The following is a 15,573-nucleotide window of genomic DNA, read 5'->3' on the forward strand; positions in this document are numbered from 1 at the left end:
GCCATGCAGTGATACAGCATGAGGGTGGCACTAGTGTAGTGGTTAGCACAACACTTTACGGTACATCGTTATGGCAGGTTCAATTCCCGCCGCTGCCTGTAAGGAGTTTGTATGTTCTCCCCGTGACTGTGTGGGTTTCCTCCCAGTGCTCCGGTTTCCTCCCACAGTCCAAAGATATACCGATGATAGGTTAGTCGTAAACTGTAAATCGTCCCATGATTAGGCTAGGGTGAAATTGGGGATTGCTGGGCCAGAGGGACATATTCCGCGCTGTATCTTAATAAATAAATAAAAAGCAGAGTTCAGCCCAGTTCATCCATACTGACCAAGATGGCCATCTAAGCATTTGGCCATATTCCTTTTGAGCTTTTCTCTCCATGCGCCTGTTGTTAGTGTTCTTGCTCCCATCACTTCCACAGGCTGCCGCTACACTTGGCACAGTGAGCCACAAGAAGGGTTCTCTTACAGCTCCAGCACCCTTGACCTATTGTACTGTCTGTGTGGAGCCTGCACATTCTACCTTTCACCACTGGGTGGCGGGGTGCAGCTACGTCTCGAACAAAGTAGATGTTTGGTGCTCCTTCACTCCGCTAGCCTGTGGTCACTCTCGGGCAAGGTGTAGCACCTGCTTAGTCCCCCCGATCAGGGTCAGGTGAGGCCAGGGGAGCAGGTGATGGATGGCTGTATGAGCAGCTGGTGCTTATGGGGTCACCCGTCTTGTAAAGACACTGCCCAGAAGAAGGCAATGGCAAGCCACTTCCGTAGAAAAATTTGCTAAGCCATCGTCGTGGCTATCCCTCGAGGTTGAGGATGATGGTCTTCGTGCTGAAGAAGTGGCCCACAGAGTGAAGATGCCTGTGCGTGTATTTGTTTAACGTGTACTTGATGTTGCACTCCAAGAAGCACACGATACTTCACAAATCAACCAACTGATTCAAATGGCATGGAAACCACGACGATTGGAGCTGATGGATTTGTTGCAGCCTTCATCTGCCTTCACAGCTGTAGAGTTCGAAGTGACTTCATCCGCCTGTTCCACCGTTGAGGTCTTGGTTGGATTGTTCTTTGTCAGGGACTTCAACCTCGACCTTACCGCCATGAGTGACCCTACCAGGAGCATAGCTCCAGACGGCATTGCTCTCGGGATCATAGGACCACACAAGCTTCTCCACCACGACAAGGTGACAATCCATGGAGAAGATTTGTTGAGCATAATCATAGTCAAAAAGACAATGATTGCCTATGTCATACTATACAGTGCACATAATGATGATAATGATGATGACCTTTGACCACATGCTTTTCTCCATGTGCCCCCGTTCTTTCCCACACCTCTGTACTGTGCAGGTTGTGAGATTAATTGGCCACTGTAATTGTCACTGGTGTGTGTCTAAGAGGTAGAATCTGGGGAGAGCTGATGGGAAAAGAGTTTGAAATGGAATTTCAAAGGTTCATTTATTATCAATGAATACATCTCTGAAGTTCTTCTTCTCCAGATAGCCATGAAACCAAGAAAGAAAAGAACGTCAGCGTGATCATCAACAACCCCCCCATCCCTCCTCTCTGCCCAAATAACAAACAAAAATAGAACAGGCTCATCGACCCCCCCCAATACCCCACCCCCACAGAAAAAATGAGAAAGATTGGGTGAATAACACAGAATATAAAAAACTATAAGACTGAAAAAAGTTTATAGTCCAAGTCCATATCCAAAATGCAGAAAGGCTGGGTAACAATCTCCGGACACAGTGGCAGGCCTTTCCCTCTCCGATAGCAGAGCGATCCCACGAGCGATCAAAAGGCAGTCTCCCCTCTCCGGTAGCAGAGCGATTCCACCAGCGATCAAAAGGTAGGCAGTCGTTGCTCACCCTCTGCATTCATCTCGATGTCTCGATCTCGATCGTCACTTTAATTGGCAAACAATGGAAGCTTTAATTGCGAAATGGAGTCAACCGTGGACTCGCAGCCTTTGCCCCACGAGGTTCGTGCACGCTGCCTCTCCCTCCATTGTTGCAGCTCAGTGGATGGGAAGGTCAGTGACTCTGTCATCCATAATCCACTTGTTGTGGATGTCACACTGGAGGATCTGTTGACCATTTTCCCAAAGAAAGGCACTTTGTTTAGCTCAACGCCATGAGAAAACATGCTCTTCATTTTGTAAGAATACATCACACCAATAGAATACATGACTCTACAGCACAGTACAGGCTCTTTGGCTCACGATGCTGCACAAACCTATTAACCTAACATCAATCTAACCCTTCCCTCCTACGTATCCCTCCATTTTTCCATCATTCATGTGTCAATCTCAAAGGTTCTTAAATGCCCCTAATATCTTCCTCTACCACCACCCCCAGCAGGGCATTCCACACACCCACCACTCCTTGTGAAAAAACTTATGTCTGACATTCCCCTCCAATTACCTTAAGATTATGACCCCCTGGTATTAGCCTTTTCTGCGCTGAGGAAAAAGTCTCTGGCTATCCACTTGATTTATGCCTCTTATCATCTTGTACACCTCTATCATGTCATGGTTGTCGCAGACGTGGATGACTGTGTCCCCACAAAAACACTTGGAGTCTTCACCCATCCAAGGATGAACCAAGAGATCTGCAACGTGCTGAAGGGCAGATCAGTGGCATTGAGGTCTGGCAACCAAGTAAGATACAAGAGGTCCAGATATGACTTCTAGAAAGCCATCTCACATGCAATGTGGTCATTTTGGACAAAATTGGAATCACAAAAGGATGCTCAACAGATGTGGTGGGCTTGAATGCCATCACCTCCCACAAAGCAAGACCAAGTGACGTGTGAGACAACAAGGTTTTGCTCCCAGATGAGCTCAATGCCTTTCGTGCTCACTTTGACTGACAAAACATGGAGCACCTTCACAAACTCCCCCAATGACCCTGTGCTTTCAGTCTCTGTCACTGACATGAGAGCATCCTTCATGAAGGTGAATGTATAGAAAGCTTCTGGCCCAGATGAGTATCTGGCCGGGTACTGAAGAACTATGCTGATCAACTGGCTGGAGTGTTCACTGAGATCTTTAACCTCTCATTTCAGTAGTCTGAGCTACCTATTTGCTTCAAACAGGCTTCAGTTTTACCGATTCCTTAGAAAAACATGGTAACCTGCCTCAATGACTATTTCCAGTAGCATTTACATCCATGTGATGAAGTTTTTTGAAAGATTGATGATGAAACGTATCATCTCCTGCCTGAGAAAGACTTGGATCTGCTCCAGTTTGCCTACCATCACAGCAGGTCAACAGCAGATTCTATTTCATTGGCTCTTCACTCAACTCGGGAACATCTGGATAGTGAAGATTCATACATCAGGGTGTCCTTCATTGACTACAGCTCAGCGTTCAATACTATTATCCCCTTAAAACTAATCAGCAAGCTTCAAGACCTTGGCCTCAATACTTCCTTGTCCAACTGCATCTGCGATTTCTTCACTTGCAGAACCCAGTCAATTTGGATTGTCAACAACATCTCCTTCATGATCTCTATTAGCACTGGTGCACCACAAGGCTGTGTACTTAGACCCCTGCTCTACACATAACTGTGGGGCTTCAAAGTATAGCTTCAATGCCAGATTTAAGTTTGCAGATGACACCCCTGTCGTTGGCTGAATCAAAGGTTATGCTGAGTTAGCATACAGGAGCGAGGCTAAAGATCTGGCTGACTGGTCCCACAACAGCAACCTCTCACTCAATGTCACCTCAACCAGGGAACTGTTTATTGACTACTGGAGGAGGAAACATGAGCCTGCCCTCATCGAGGGATCAGAGATATGTAGGGTCAGCAACTTTAGATTCCTCGATGTTCTCATTTTAGAGAATCTGTCCTGGGCCCAGTAGATAGGTGCCATTACGAAGTGCCTCTACTTCCTTAGAAGTTTGTGAAGATTCTGCATGTCTTCTAAAACTTTGACAAACTTCTATAGATGTGTGGTGGAGAGTATATTGACCAGTTGCATCACAGCTTGCTATGGAAACACCAATGCCCTTGAATGGAAAGTTCCACAAAAAGTAATGAATCCAGCTCAGTCCATCATGGATAAAGCCCTCCCCATTTCTGAGCACATATACACTGAGTGTGGCCGCAGGAAAGTAGCATACATCATCAAGTGAGACAATACTTCACCTGCCAATCTGCTGGGCTCATCCGTTGTATCTGATGCTCCTGATGTGGTGTCCTGTGCATTGGTGAGACCTGACGTATATCGGAAGACTGGTTTGTCAAGCACCTCCGCTCCACCCGCCAAAAGAGGAACTTCCTGGTGGCCAACCATTTAGATTCCTATTTCCATTGCTGTTCCAACATGTCTGTCCATGGCCTCCTCTTGTGCCGCAAATGAGGCCACCCTCAGGGTGGAGGAGCAACACCTCATATTCCATCCGGATGACCCAATGTGACGGCATGAACATTGATTTTTTTCCCCCCACCTCCCTGCTTCTTCTTTTCCCTACTCTTCCCTCTTACCTCTTCTTCTCAGTTGCTTATCACCTTACACTGGTGCCCCTCCTCTTCCCCTTTCTCCCATGGTCCACTCTCCTCTCTTCTCCTATCAGATTAGCTCTTCTCCAGCCCTTTACCTTTCCCACCTACCTGGCTTCACCTATCACCTTCTAGCTATCATCCTTCCCCTCCCTCACCTTTCAATTCTGGCATCCTCCCCCTTCCTCTCCAGTCCTGAGGAAGAAGGACCATGGCCAGAAGCATTTACTGTTTGTTCGTTTCCTTAGGTGCTGCCTGACCTGCTGAGTTCCTCCTGTATTTTGTGTGTGTTGCTTTGGATTTCCAGCATCTGCAGAACTTCTTGTATTTATGATGCATCACCAAGGACTCCACGATCCAGGACACCATCCCTTCTCACTGCTGCCATCAGGAAGAAGGTACGGGAGCCTTCAGATCCACACCATCAGGTTCAGGAACAGTTATTACTCCTCAACCATCAGGCTGTTGTACCAGAAGAGATAACTTCACTCTCCCCATCAGTGCACTCTTCACACAACCTGTGGATTCACTTTCAAAGACTCTTCAAAGTTCAAAGTAAATTTATTATCAAAGTACATAAATGTCACCATGTACAACCCTGAGAGTCTATTCTTGCAGGCATACTCAATAAATCCATAATAGAATAATAACCATAACTGAATCAATAAAGAGCACACCAATTTGGGTGTTCAACTGGTGTGCAAAACACAACAAATTGCAAATACAAAAGGAAATAATAATAATAATGATAAATAAGCAATAATTATCCAGAATGTGAGCTGAAGAGTCCTTGAAAAGAGCCAGTAGGTCGTAGGAGTTGTTCAATGGGGCAAGTGAAGTTGAGTGAAGCCATACCCCTTTGGTTCTCGATATTTATTAATTATTATTTTATTGTATTTGCACTGTTCGTTTTTTTTGCATATTGGTTATTTGTCCGTCTTGTTGTGTATAGTTTTGGTGTTTGTATTTTCTGTGAATCTCCGCAAGAAAACGTATCTCAAGGTTGTATATGGTGACATATATACTTTGATAACACATTTATTTTCAACTTTGAAAGTCGGCTCTTATCCTCCGTCGCTCCAAAGAGCCCGCGCTCGCTCAACCTACCATTAAATGAAATCAGTGAATCACACCATGGTTAAATTTAATGTAAAATAAAACGGTTTAATATCGAGCGCTCAAGGTGACGGGACTGCAAATGGTATCAATATTCTGTCCACACTGCGAGGGGATATGGATTTTAAACCACTGTTTACTCCCACTCTGAATTCGATCACGGGCACGGTGAGTTAAATTCTTAAAATCAGGATTTATAGAAGGTCTCGCGTGACAGTCCACCTCCCACAGGAGCTGCTGGACCCCGAGTTGCTCCAGCTCCCGCATGGGCAGCCTCCGGCCGCTGGGACTTTCCGAATTCAGTGCGCTGGACGTGGGGAACTCACTGTGCGTTACGCACAGCCAGCTAATCTCGGAGTTGCGAGGATCTGGCAAAGATCCCGTGTCTGCGCAGCGGAACTCCGTGACGCTCGGCGAATTAGGGCGCTGAGCGGTAAATCGACTTTCGTAGCGGCTGGGGGTGGACTCCGACAACTGAGCCGCGAACTGCCAGCCGAGGATCGGAACCAGCTGTGGCCGGAGACCTAGCCTGCAGAAATCCGGAGCACAGAGGAAATCCACGGAGATAGTTTGAACTAAAATCCGATGGGTCCAGAAGTTGGTGGGTGCTTTAGCCGGGATCTGCCGTGAACGAAAGGAATTCAGCGAGCTGGAAGTCAAATCTAGAAAGTTGGAGGCTAAATCCCTTTCCGCTCCCACGGCTGTTGGGAGGCGGCGTAACCTACTGCGCAGTCAGGTAGGTGTCAGCTGGAAATGTCACCCCCTCGCCACTCGGCACTTGTTTGTTCTCTCTCTTGCTCTCGCTCGCTCACACACACACACACACACACACACTCTCTCTCTCTCTCTCTCTCTCTCTCACTCACTCACTCACTCTCTCACACACCCATACCCTTTCCTCTCTCCCATGTGTTCCCCCCCCCCTTTCTTGGTCACTCTTCTCCGTGGATGTCAGAACCAATCGGCCCATCGTATCCATGCCTGCCAATACCATGCATTGGAGGTGAATACCTCCTTTGTGGCTGGTCTGGTGCTTTCTGCGGTGGATGTTTCCGTCTCTACCCACCACCCTCTCAGGCAGCCTCTTCGCACCCCCGTTCCCCTTGCCTTTTCTTCCGCTGTTCCCGTTTATATGGCGGGTTCTCGCTGTAGCTCCGTCGAAAGGCAACTTTTACTTTCTCGGGGCGGATGCTCCGACACAGGGCAGAGATCTACCGAGGTGGGTGTCCGACGTCAGGCTGGGTTCCGAAACCGCAGACGTGACTTTGGCAGTTCTGAGGAAAGAAAACTCATTAAAGTACGAATTTAACATTTGTGTAGAACCGTTCATGAGATCTGGTCATCGAGAAATACCCACAGAAACTGGGTTCCAGCTCATCAAATATCTGTTTTTAATCCTGTTACGTACCCCAGCAGAAATGGACCACTTAGGTGGAGTCTGGTTTAACAGAAACTAATAAAGTTTTATTAAAGAAATAAGTAACACAGTACTCTAATCGTAAGGATATAAATCCAACAGATTAGCAATGATAATACACACATATACACAGAACTAGGATGATAGGAATCTATTGCAGTCTAGGGGTAAAATGATCAGTCTCAAGTGACGCAGAGTTCAGTTCTGTTGAGTACAGTTCGCAGTAATCGCTGTTGTGCCGTTGGAGAGAGAGAGAGAGAATATGCAAATCTGATTCAGACAGACCTTTGATGTTCCTCGCAGTTAGCTTTCGGGCGAACCCTTTTAATGTCTTCTGTGGTCCGGATACGACCGTTCTTTCGCGGTGAACCCGGCACCCAGGCAAGGGCGGACACACACACCAGGTTCCCGCCGATCGTACCTTTTCACCCTGTGCGTCAATGGTCGGTTCCCGCGACCAGACCACCAACTTGTGGGGGCACACCGCTCTTCCAGGGTCTCATTATCTCGTGGTGTGTGTCGTGCCTTAGCGAATCTGTTCTTTTTATCCCCCTGCTGGGGTATCGCCTGTCCATCAAACTTGAAACAGTTCAGGTTCAAAGCAACCAGTCTGTCAATATTCTGAATTGTGTTTCTTTCTCGTTAATCTCTCTCTTCTCTCTTATTAGCATTTTGAATGTTTCTCCATTGTCTCACTTATCTCTCTCATCAGCATCAATCTTCTGATAACTTGGTTTGTTGTCACAATCCTAATTAAGAACGTCGAGCTGTTTACCACAGGAACAACTTCCCTCCCGCGATATTGGTGCCGAACAGGAAACCAAATTAAGCTAAATCTCTTCGGGCTGTACATGATCCATATCGTAAAACCATAAGGCATAGGAGCAGAATTAGGCCATTCAGCCCATCGAGTCTCCTCCGCCATATCATCATGATATCCATTTCACTCTCAGCCCCAATCTCCTGCCTTCTCCCCATATCCCTTCATGCTCTGACTAATAAAGAATCTAGAATATTCCCCCGGGAATATATGAGGAAAATCCCTCCATTCATCTGCCACTATCCCCAGCATCTGTTCCTGGCACCTTTTATACTTACTGTATAAAATTACTAGCCTCTCAAAATTCGTTTAACATTTCCCCACCCCCAAATGCATGTACTCTGGTATTTGATATTTCTACCCTGGGGGAAATCTTTGGCTAACTACTCGATATCAGAAGTTTACCAGCATTTGATCTGCAGTCTTTAATTATTGAGGAACAGTGTTCCACGAGTCCTTCTGGCCCTTTGAGTCGCGTCGCCCAGCAACCCCAATTTAACCCTAGCCTAATCACGGGACAATTTACAATGGCCAATTAACTTACCATGTCTTTGGGCTGTGGGAGGAAACCGTAATACACAGAGGAAATCCGTGTAGTCACGGGAGAACGTACAAACTCCTTCTAGGCAGCGGCGGGAATTGAACCCGAGTCACTGGTCTTGTAAAGCGTTGTCCTAACCACTCCATTACGTTGCCGACCTTCTATATCTTTGCTATTCAGTGTTGATTTAGATACTTTTTAAACATTGTGAGAGTTCCTGCCTCCATCACCCACCCAAGCAGACACTGGGGTGATAAAATTCTTCTTCAGAACCTCTCTAGATCTCTTGTCCTTTACCCAACCCTATGCCTTATGGTTTCAGATAGCCTATCTATGGGGAAAGTTACACATAAACACAAGGTGTTCCACTTTGAGTAGTCAAACCAATACAAGGCTTCCCTGGTGAATGGCGGGGCCCCTGGGAGTGTTGTACAACAGACAAGTACACCGTTCCCTGGAGGTGGCGTCACTGGTAGACAGTATGGTGAAGAAGGATTTAGGCACCTGGCCTTTAGCAGTCTCCACATTGAATACTGTATAGGTGTTATGTTGCAATTGTATAAGATGTTGGTGAGGCTCGACGAAGTACTGTGTTCAGTTTTGGTTATCTTGCTGTAGAAAAGATGCCATTGAATTGGAAAGGGTGCAGAAAAGATTTACAAGTTTGTTACCTGGACTTAAGGGACTGGGTTATAGGAGGAGGTCAGGCTGAATAGGACTTTATTCCTTGGAGTGTAGGAGGATGAGGCGTGATCTCATGAAGGTCATGAGGGGTGTGGGTTAGGATGCTTGTACACAGTTTCTCAGGTAAAGAAGGATGAGAAGGCATAGGTTTAAGGAGAGAGGGGTCTCGGGTAAAGAAGGACGAGAAGGCATAGGTTTAAGGAGAGAGGGGTCTCGGGTAAAGAAGGACGAGAAGGCATAGGTTTAAGGAGAGAGAGGAGAGATTTACTTGGAGCCTCAAGCACAATTTCTTCACACAAAAGGTTGTATCAACGAGGGAGATAGAAACCTTTGAGGGTGCTACAGGATATTTTATTAGTGTATAATAAGTGATAAAAATATATAAAGATGTACAAAACCCAGTGTATGAAATAATCAATAAATGAACAACTCCCATTGCCTCTACTATGTGAAGCAAAGGATTAACAGGACCTACTGGAAGTCTAAAACAGAGTACAGAATCATTGATACAGTAGCAAGTCATAGGGTCATAGAAAACTACAGCATAGGAACAGACCCTTTGGCCCATCTAGTCCGTGCCAAACCATTTAAGCTGCCTAGTTCCATCATCCTGCATCCGGACCTTAGCCTTCAATAGTCTCATACCCATCTGCTCATCGGGGACTCTGACCTATTGAGTAGCAAGTCTCACACCCTTTCTCATTACATTGAACAATTAAGTTTTCAGTCAGCAGTCTGGCGGTTTAGCTCTCTCCACGTGAACATCGTTAAAGAAATAGACTTGTGCATTGACTCCTTTGAAAGAATTTTACTTTATTGCATTCCCACCTTATGGTGAGATTTCATGAGTGATTTTGTATGAGTGTTAAATCTTATTAATTCCTAACTTAAAAATTCAGAGCACACAACCTAGAAGAGTACAATACAGCCCATTGCTTCCATGTCATCTATGACGTCAATCTACACTAATATCATGCCTGCTCATGGTGAGCATCCCTCCATTCTCTGCAGGCTCATGTGTCTGCCTAAATGCCTCTTAAACATTGCCATTGTATTTGCTTCTACCACGTCCTCTGGCAGTACATTCCAGGCAGCTACCACTGTGTAAAAGGCTTGCTCCACAAATCCCCTTTAAACCTCCTCCCTCTCACTCAAACCTCCAGTATTTGTATTTGTCATTTCTGCTCTGGGAAAAGGGCTCGGACTACCTATCTTATCCTTATCATCGTCATCGTCATCATGTGCCATGTTATTTGACGCGGGCGATCACAGTCTTCCATCTATCTTTATTTCAGAAGTTCTCATAAGTTCTTCAAAACTTTTGCCTGTCCATCCCTTAATGTAACTCATCAATGACATGTTCCGTTGACCTTGTCTTTTTCTTTCCTCACCTTTTCCCGTCACTGCAAGATGACCAAGAAAGATTCTCTTTCCTCAGTACATGTCCCAGAAATTCCAGCTGCGGTTTCCTGATTGATGATATCAGCTCTCTTCTTATTCCAGCTTTCTGCAACACTTTCTCATTCGTAACTCTGTCCTTCCACGATATTTTCATCGTTCTTCTCAAAACCACATTCCTGCAGCTTCGAGTTTTCCCTCATTTTGCCGTGAGTTTGTCCAACATTCGCTTCCATGTGTTAGTGTGGAATGAACATAGCACCACATCACTCTATTTTATACTTATAGAAATTGTTATTCTTTAGTATCTTGCTCGAATGCTTGAACGTGCATTTAGCAATTCCAATCCTTCTAATTTCATGAAGTAATTGAACTTCCATGTTTGTTTAATTGTTTCGTTGCCCACTTTCCATTCACGTTTCTGTATTTCTTTCTTCTTTGTGACAACCGTATGTCCGATATGTAAACGTCCCAATCAATGGGGTCAAGATCAAAAGGGGGTGATGGATGCAGGACTGGAGGTGTTATATTTGAATGCAAGCAGTGTATGGAATAAAGTAGTTGATCTTGTAGCTCAGTTAGAGATTGGCAGGTATGAAGTTGCGAGAATCACTGAGTTGTGGCTGAAAGAAGAGCAAAATTAGAAGCTTAACATCCAAGGATACACCTTGTATCAGAAGGACAGGCAGGTAGGCAGAGTGGGTGGGATGGCTGTGTTGGTAAGAAATGAAATCAAATCCTTAGAAAGAGATGACATAGAATTGGAAGGTGTAGAATCCTTGTGGGTAGGGTTAAGACACTGCAAGGGTAGACAGTCCCTGATGGGAGTGATATATAGGCCCCTGAACAGCAGCCAGGATGTGAGATATAAATTTCAACAGGAAATAGAAAAGGTATGTAATAAGGGGAATGGTATAATAGTCATGGGGATTTCAATACACAGATAGATTTAGAAAATCTGGTTGTGCTAGATCTCAAGAGAGGGAATTTGTAGAATTCTATGAGATGGCTCTTTGGAGCAGCTTGTGGTTGAACCTACCAGGGGAAAGGCAATTCTGGGGTGAGTCTTGTGTAATGAATCAGATTTAATGACGAGCTTGAGGTAAAGGAACCCTTAAGAGACAGTGATCATACTATGATAGAATTCACCCTGCAGTTTGAGAGGAAGGAGCTAAAATCGGATGTATCAGTACTACAGTGGAATAAAGGGATTTACAGAGGATTGAGAGAGGAACAGTTCAAAGTTTATTGGATAGGGACACTAGCAGAGATGATGGCTGAACAGCAAGGGCTGGAGTTTCTGGGGGAATTTGGAAGGCACAGGAAGGATACATCCCACAGATAAAGAAGTATTTTAAAGGGAGGATGAGGCAACCGTGGCTGACGAAGGAAGTCAAAGACAGCATAACAGCAAGAGAGAGCGCATACAAGACAGTAAAAGTTAATGGGAAGTTAGATGATTGGAAAACTTTTAAAAACCAACAGAAGACAATAAAAAAAACAAAAGGAGGGAAAAGATGAAATACTAAGGTAAGCTAGCCAAAAATATCAAAGAGGATACCAAAAGTTTTTTTTCAGATATATAAAGAGTAAAAAATAGGTGAGAGTGGATATTGGACCACTGGAAAATTAAGCTGGAGAGGTAGTAATGGGGGATAAGGAAATGGTGGACAAATTGAATAAGTATTTAGCATCAGTCGTTACTGTGGAAGACATTAGCAGTGTGCCAGAAGTTTGAGAGTGTCAGGTGGCAGAAGTGAGTGTAATTGCCATACTAAGAGAAGGTCTTTGAGAAACTGACAGATCTAAAGGAGAATAAGTTACCTGGACTTGATGGACTACACTCCAGAATTCTAAAAGAGATATGGTTCCTGAAGAATGGAAAATTGCAAATGTCACTCTACTTTTTAAGAAGGGTGGGAGGCAGAAGAAAGGAAATTCTAGGCTGGTTAGCCTGACTTCTATGGTTGGGAAGGTGTTGGAGACCATTATTAAGGATGAGGTTTCAGGATACTTGGAGGTGCATGAATACTTGTAGGCCAAAATCAGCATGGTTTTCTTAAGGGGAAATCTTGCCTGACAAATCTGTTGGAATTCTTTAAGGAAATTACAGGCAGGATAGACAAAGGAGAGTCAGTGGGTGTTTTTTACTTGGAATTTCAAAAGGCCTTTGATAAGGTGCCGCATATGAGGCTGCTTGAGAAGATAATTACCCATGGCATAACAAGAAAGATACTAGTATGGATAGAAGAGTGGCTGACTGGCAAGAGGGAAGGGAGGGGAGGGATCATTGACTCAGGCCTGAGAGGCCAACATCGGGCATTTTCATGCCTTACAAGGAGCAGAACGAAAGACTGTGTGGCACGCCACCCCTCACACAGACATAGAGCAATGTGTGTTTAAGTGCCTTGCCCAAGGACACAACACACTGCCTCAGCTAAGGCTTGAACTGGTGACCATCAGATCACTAGACGAAAGCCTTAACCACTTGGCCACGGGCCAGCAAGAGGGAAAGATTTGGATAAAGGGGCCTATCCTGGTGGTCAGCAACTAGTGGTGTTCTGCAGGGGTCGGTACTGGGAGTGCTTCTTTTCACGTTATATGTCAACAATTTGGTTGGCTTTGTGACCAAGTTTGGAGATGATACAATCATAGGTGCAGGAGCAGGTAGGACTTGAACAGATTAGATTAGATTATGAGGACACTCAGTCCTCGTTTATTGTCATTAAGAAATGATACAGTGTTCCTCCAGAGTGATTCAGAGAATGGGAAAAGAAGTGGCAGATGGATTATAGTTTTGGGAAGTGCATAGTCATGCGCTTCAGTAGAAAGAACAAAGGCGTAGATCATTTTCTAGATGGGGAGAAGATTCAAAATTCAGAGGTGCAAAGGGACTTGGGAGTCCTTGTGCAGCATTCCCTAAAGGTTAACTTGCAGATTGAGTTGGTGATAGGGAAAGCAAATGCAATGTTAGCATTCATTTCAAGCAGACTATAATATTTATTTATTGAGATACAGTGTGGAATAGGTTCTTTCGGCCTTCGAGTTGCACTGCCCAGCAATCCCCTGATTTAATCCTAGCCTAATCACGGGACAATTTACAATGACCAATTCACCTCCCGAAAGGTATGTCTTTAGAATGTGGGAGGAAACCATGTGGTCACGGGGAGAACGTACAAACTCCTTACAGCAGCAGCAGGATCTGAACCCGGGCCACTGGTACTGTAAAGCACACAGCTAGTCAGAAAACTATAAAAGTACTCGCTAGTTTTATGGGCACAGATGGGGTAAAAGCTCATAGTTTTTTTCCTGGGGGGGGGGTGGGCTAAAACATAGAAGGCTTAGGTTTCAGATCAGAGATGAGACATTTAATAGACATCGGGGTGGCTAGTGGTGGTGTGTATTTGGAAATGCGGAATGCGCTGACAGAAATTGTGGTTGAGACGGGCACATTGTCAACATTTAAAATCCATCTAGATAAGTGCGTGGATTGGAGAGATAGAGGACTATGGGCCAAATGTGAGCAGATGAGACTAGCTTGCTGGACAATACAGTCGGCCCGGACAAGTTGGGCAGAAGGCAAGGGCCAGTTTCCATGCTTTGGGACGGTATGACTCTGTGAATAAATGTTGTGGGTGTGCCGAGAGGGTGACAGAACACCAAGAACATGGCTCCATTACTGGCTTTCTCTCAGTAAATGGTATCAAGCTGTAGAGGTCCCACTAGTGAGGGAGAGCCTGGCTGAGATGTTGGGATAGATAGAGGATTTTGATGGACTCTAGATCACGGTCTCTCTGGGGGCTTTGCTATTACTTGCATGGTGGGTGGTGGGGGTTGAAGCTTTTTGTTGGAGCAAGTGGGGGGGGAGGGCAGATTCTCTTGCTGCTGCTTGTGCGTGGGAGAGGGGGACGGTCTGCTCTGGGGTTCTAGCATTGTCTGTCATTCATTCCCTGTTTTGTGGACGTCTGTGAAGAGTAAAAATTTCAGGTTGCATACTGTATACATTCTCTGATGTTAAATTGAACTGTTTGAACCTTCTTTCGGAAGGTCATGGAGATGAGATAGAGGGGAAGTTAATCATATTTGCTGATCAAAGGATCAGTAAGAAACTTGAGAGACTGTGAGCTTTAGCTGTGTGTACCTATCAGATGGCTGGTCTGAGGTAGGTATGTAGAGTATGGATGATAGGTTTCACGCTGCGCTGTTTCTCTGAAAGAACACTCACACTTTTATCCCAAAGTGTACCTCTGAGGGTATGCTTGTAGATTTTTCTTAATGACGCAGTAAACCTTAAAGTTCTTTTGAACACATCCTAAATCCTCTCAACTTCCTTCTCTGCTACTGAAAGCACTGAGTACAGTTTGCAATCGATTGCTGTTTGCTTATTTGTGTTGCACGTTGTCAGACTGGCAGTTCAACAACCAGTGAATGAAGACACAGACACAAGAGACTGCACTTGCTGGGAACCTTAAGCAGCACACACATACAATGCTGAAGGAACTCAGCAGGTCAGGCAGCATCTATGCCTTCCAGCTTCTTACTTCATCCCTCCTCCCCCACCCACCTCCCTACCTGCACCTCTCACCTGGTCTCACCTATGACCTGCTGGCTCTTACTCCTTCCGCTCTCTCCACCTGCTTATTCTGGCTTCTTCCCCTTCTTTTCCAGTCCCAGTGAAGGGTCTTGGCCAGAAATGCCTATTCCCATCCATAGATACTCCAAAGAACTCATTAAATATTGGTAAAGGAAAAGGTATACCCCTTCTCAACTGCCCATCATCTCCCCCTGGGTCCCCCCCACTTCCCTTTTTCCTCTCCTATCAGATTCCTTTCTCCCTAGCCCTTTACCTTTCCTACCCACCAGGCCTCACCTGTCACTTTCTAGCTATCCTCCTTCCCTTCCCTCCCCACCTTTCTATTCTGGCATCTTTCCCCTTTCTTTCCAGTCCTGAAGAAATGTCTCGGCCCAAAATGTTGCCTCTTCATTTCCAGAGATGCTGCCTGACCTGCTGAGATCCTCCAGCACTTTGTGTCCGTTGCTCTGGATTTCCAGCGTCTGCACAATCTCGTGTTTAGGATATAGTGTTTGGTTT

At 45.3% G+C, this 15,573-nt stretch overlaps 1 protein-coding gene across 1 annotated transcript in view; it reads left to right on the top strand.

Annotated features, from left to right (window-relative positions):
• Nucleotides 1-6,090: 6,090 nt before the first annotated feature.
• trpv4 (transient receptor potential cation channel, subfamily V, member 4) overlaps nt 6,091-15,573 on the top strand; it is a 144,863-nt gene continuing 135,380 nt past the window's right edge. Inside the window, exon 1 of the mRNA XM_072247607.1 lies at nt 6,091-6,357. The gene's annotated coding sequence lies outside the window, so the exon portion shown is untranslated. The remainder of the gene's footprint in view (nt 6,358-15,573) is intronic.

The sequence above is a fragment of the Mobula birostris genome, chromosome 31 (genome assembly GCF_030028105.1).
Source record: "Mobula birostris isolate sMobBir1 chromosome 31, sMobBir1.hap1, whole genome shotgun sequence".
Lineage (NCBI taxonomy): Eukaryota > Metazoa > Chordata > Chondrichthyes > Myliobatiformes > Myliobatidae > Mobula > Mobula birostris.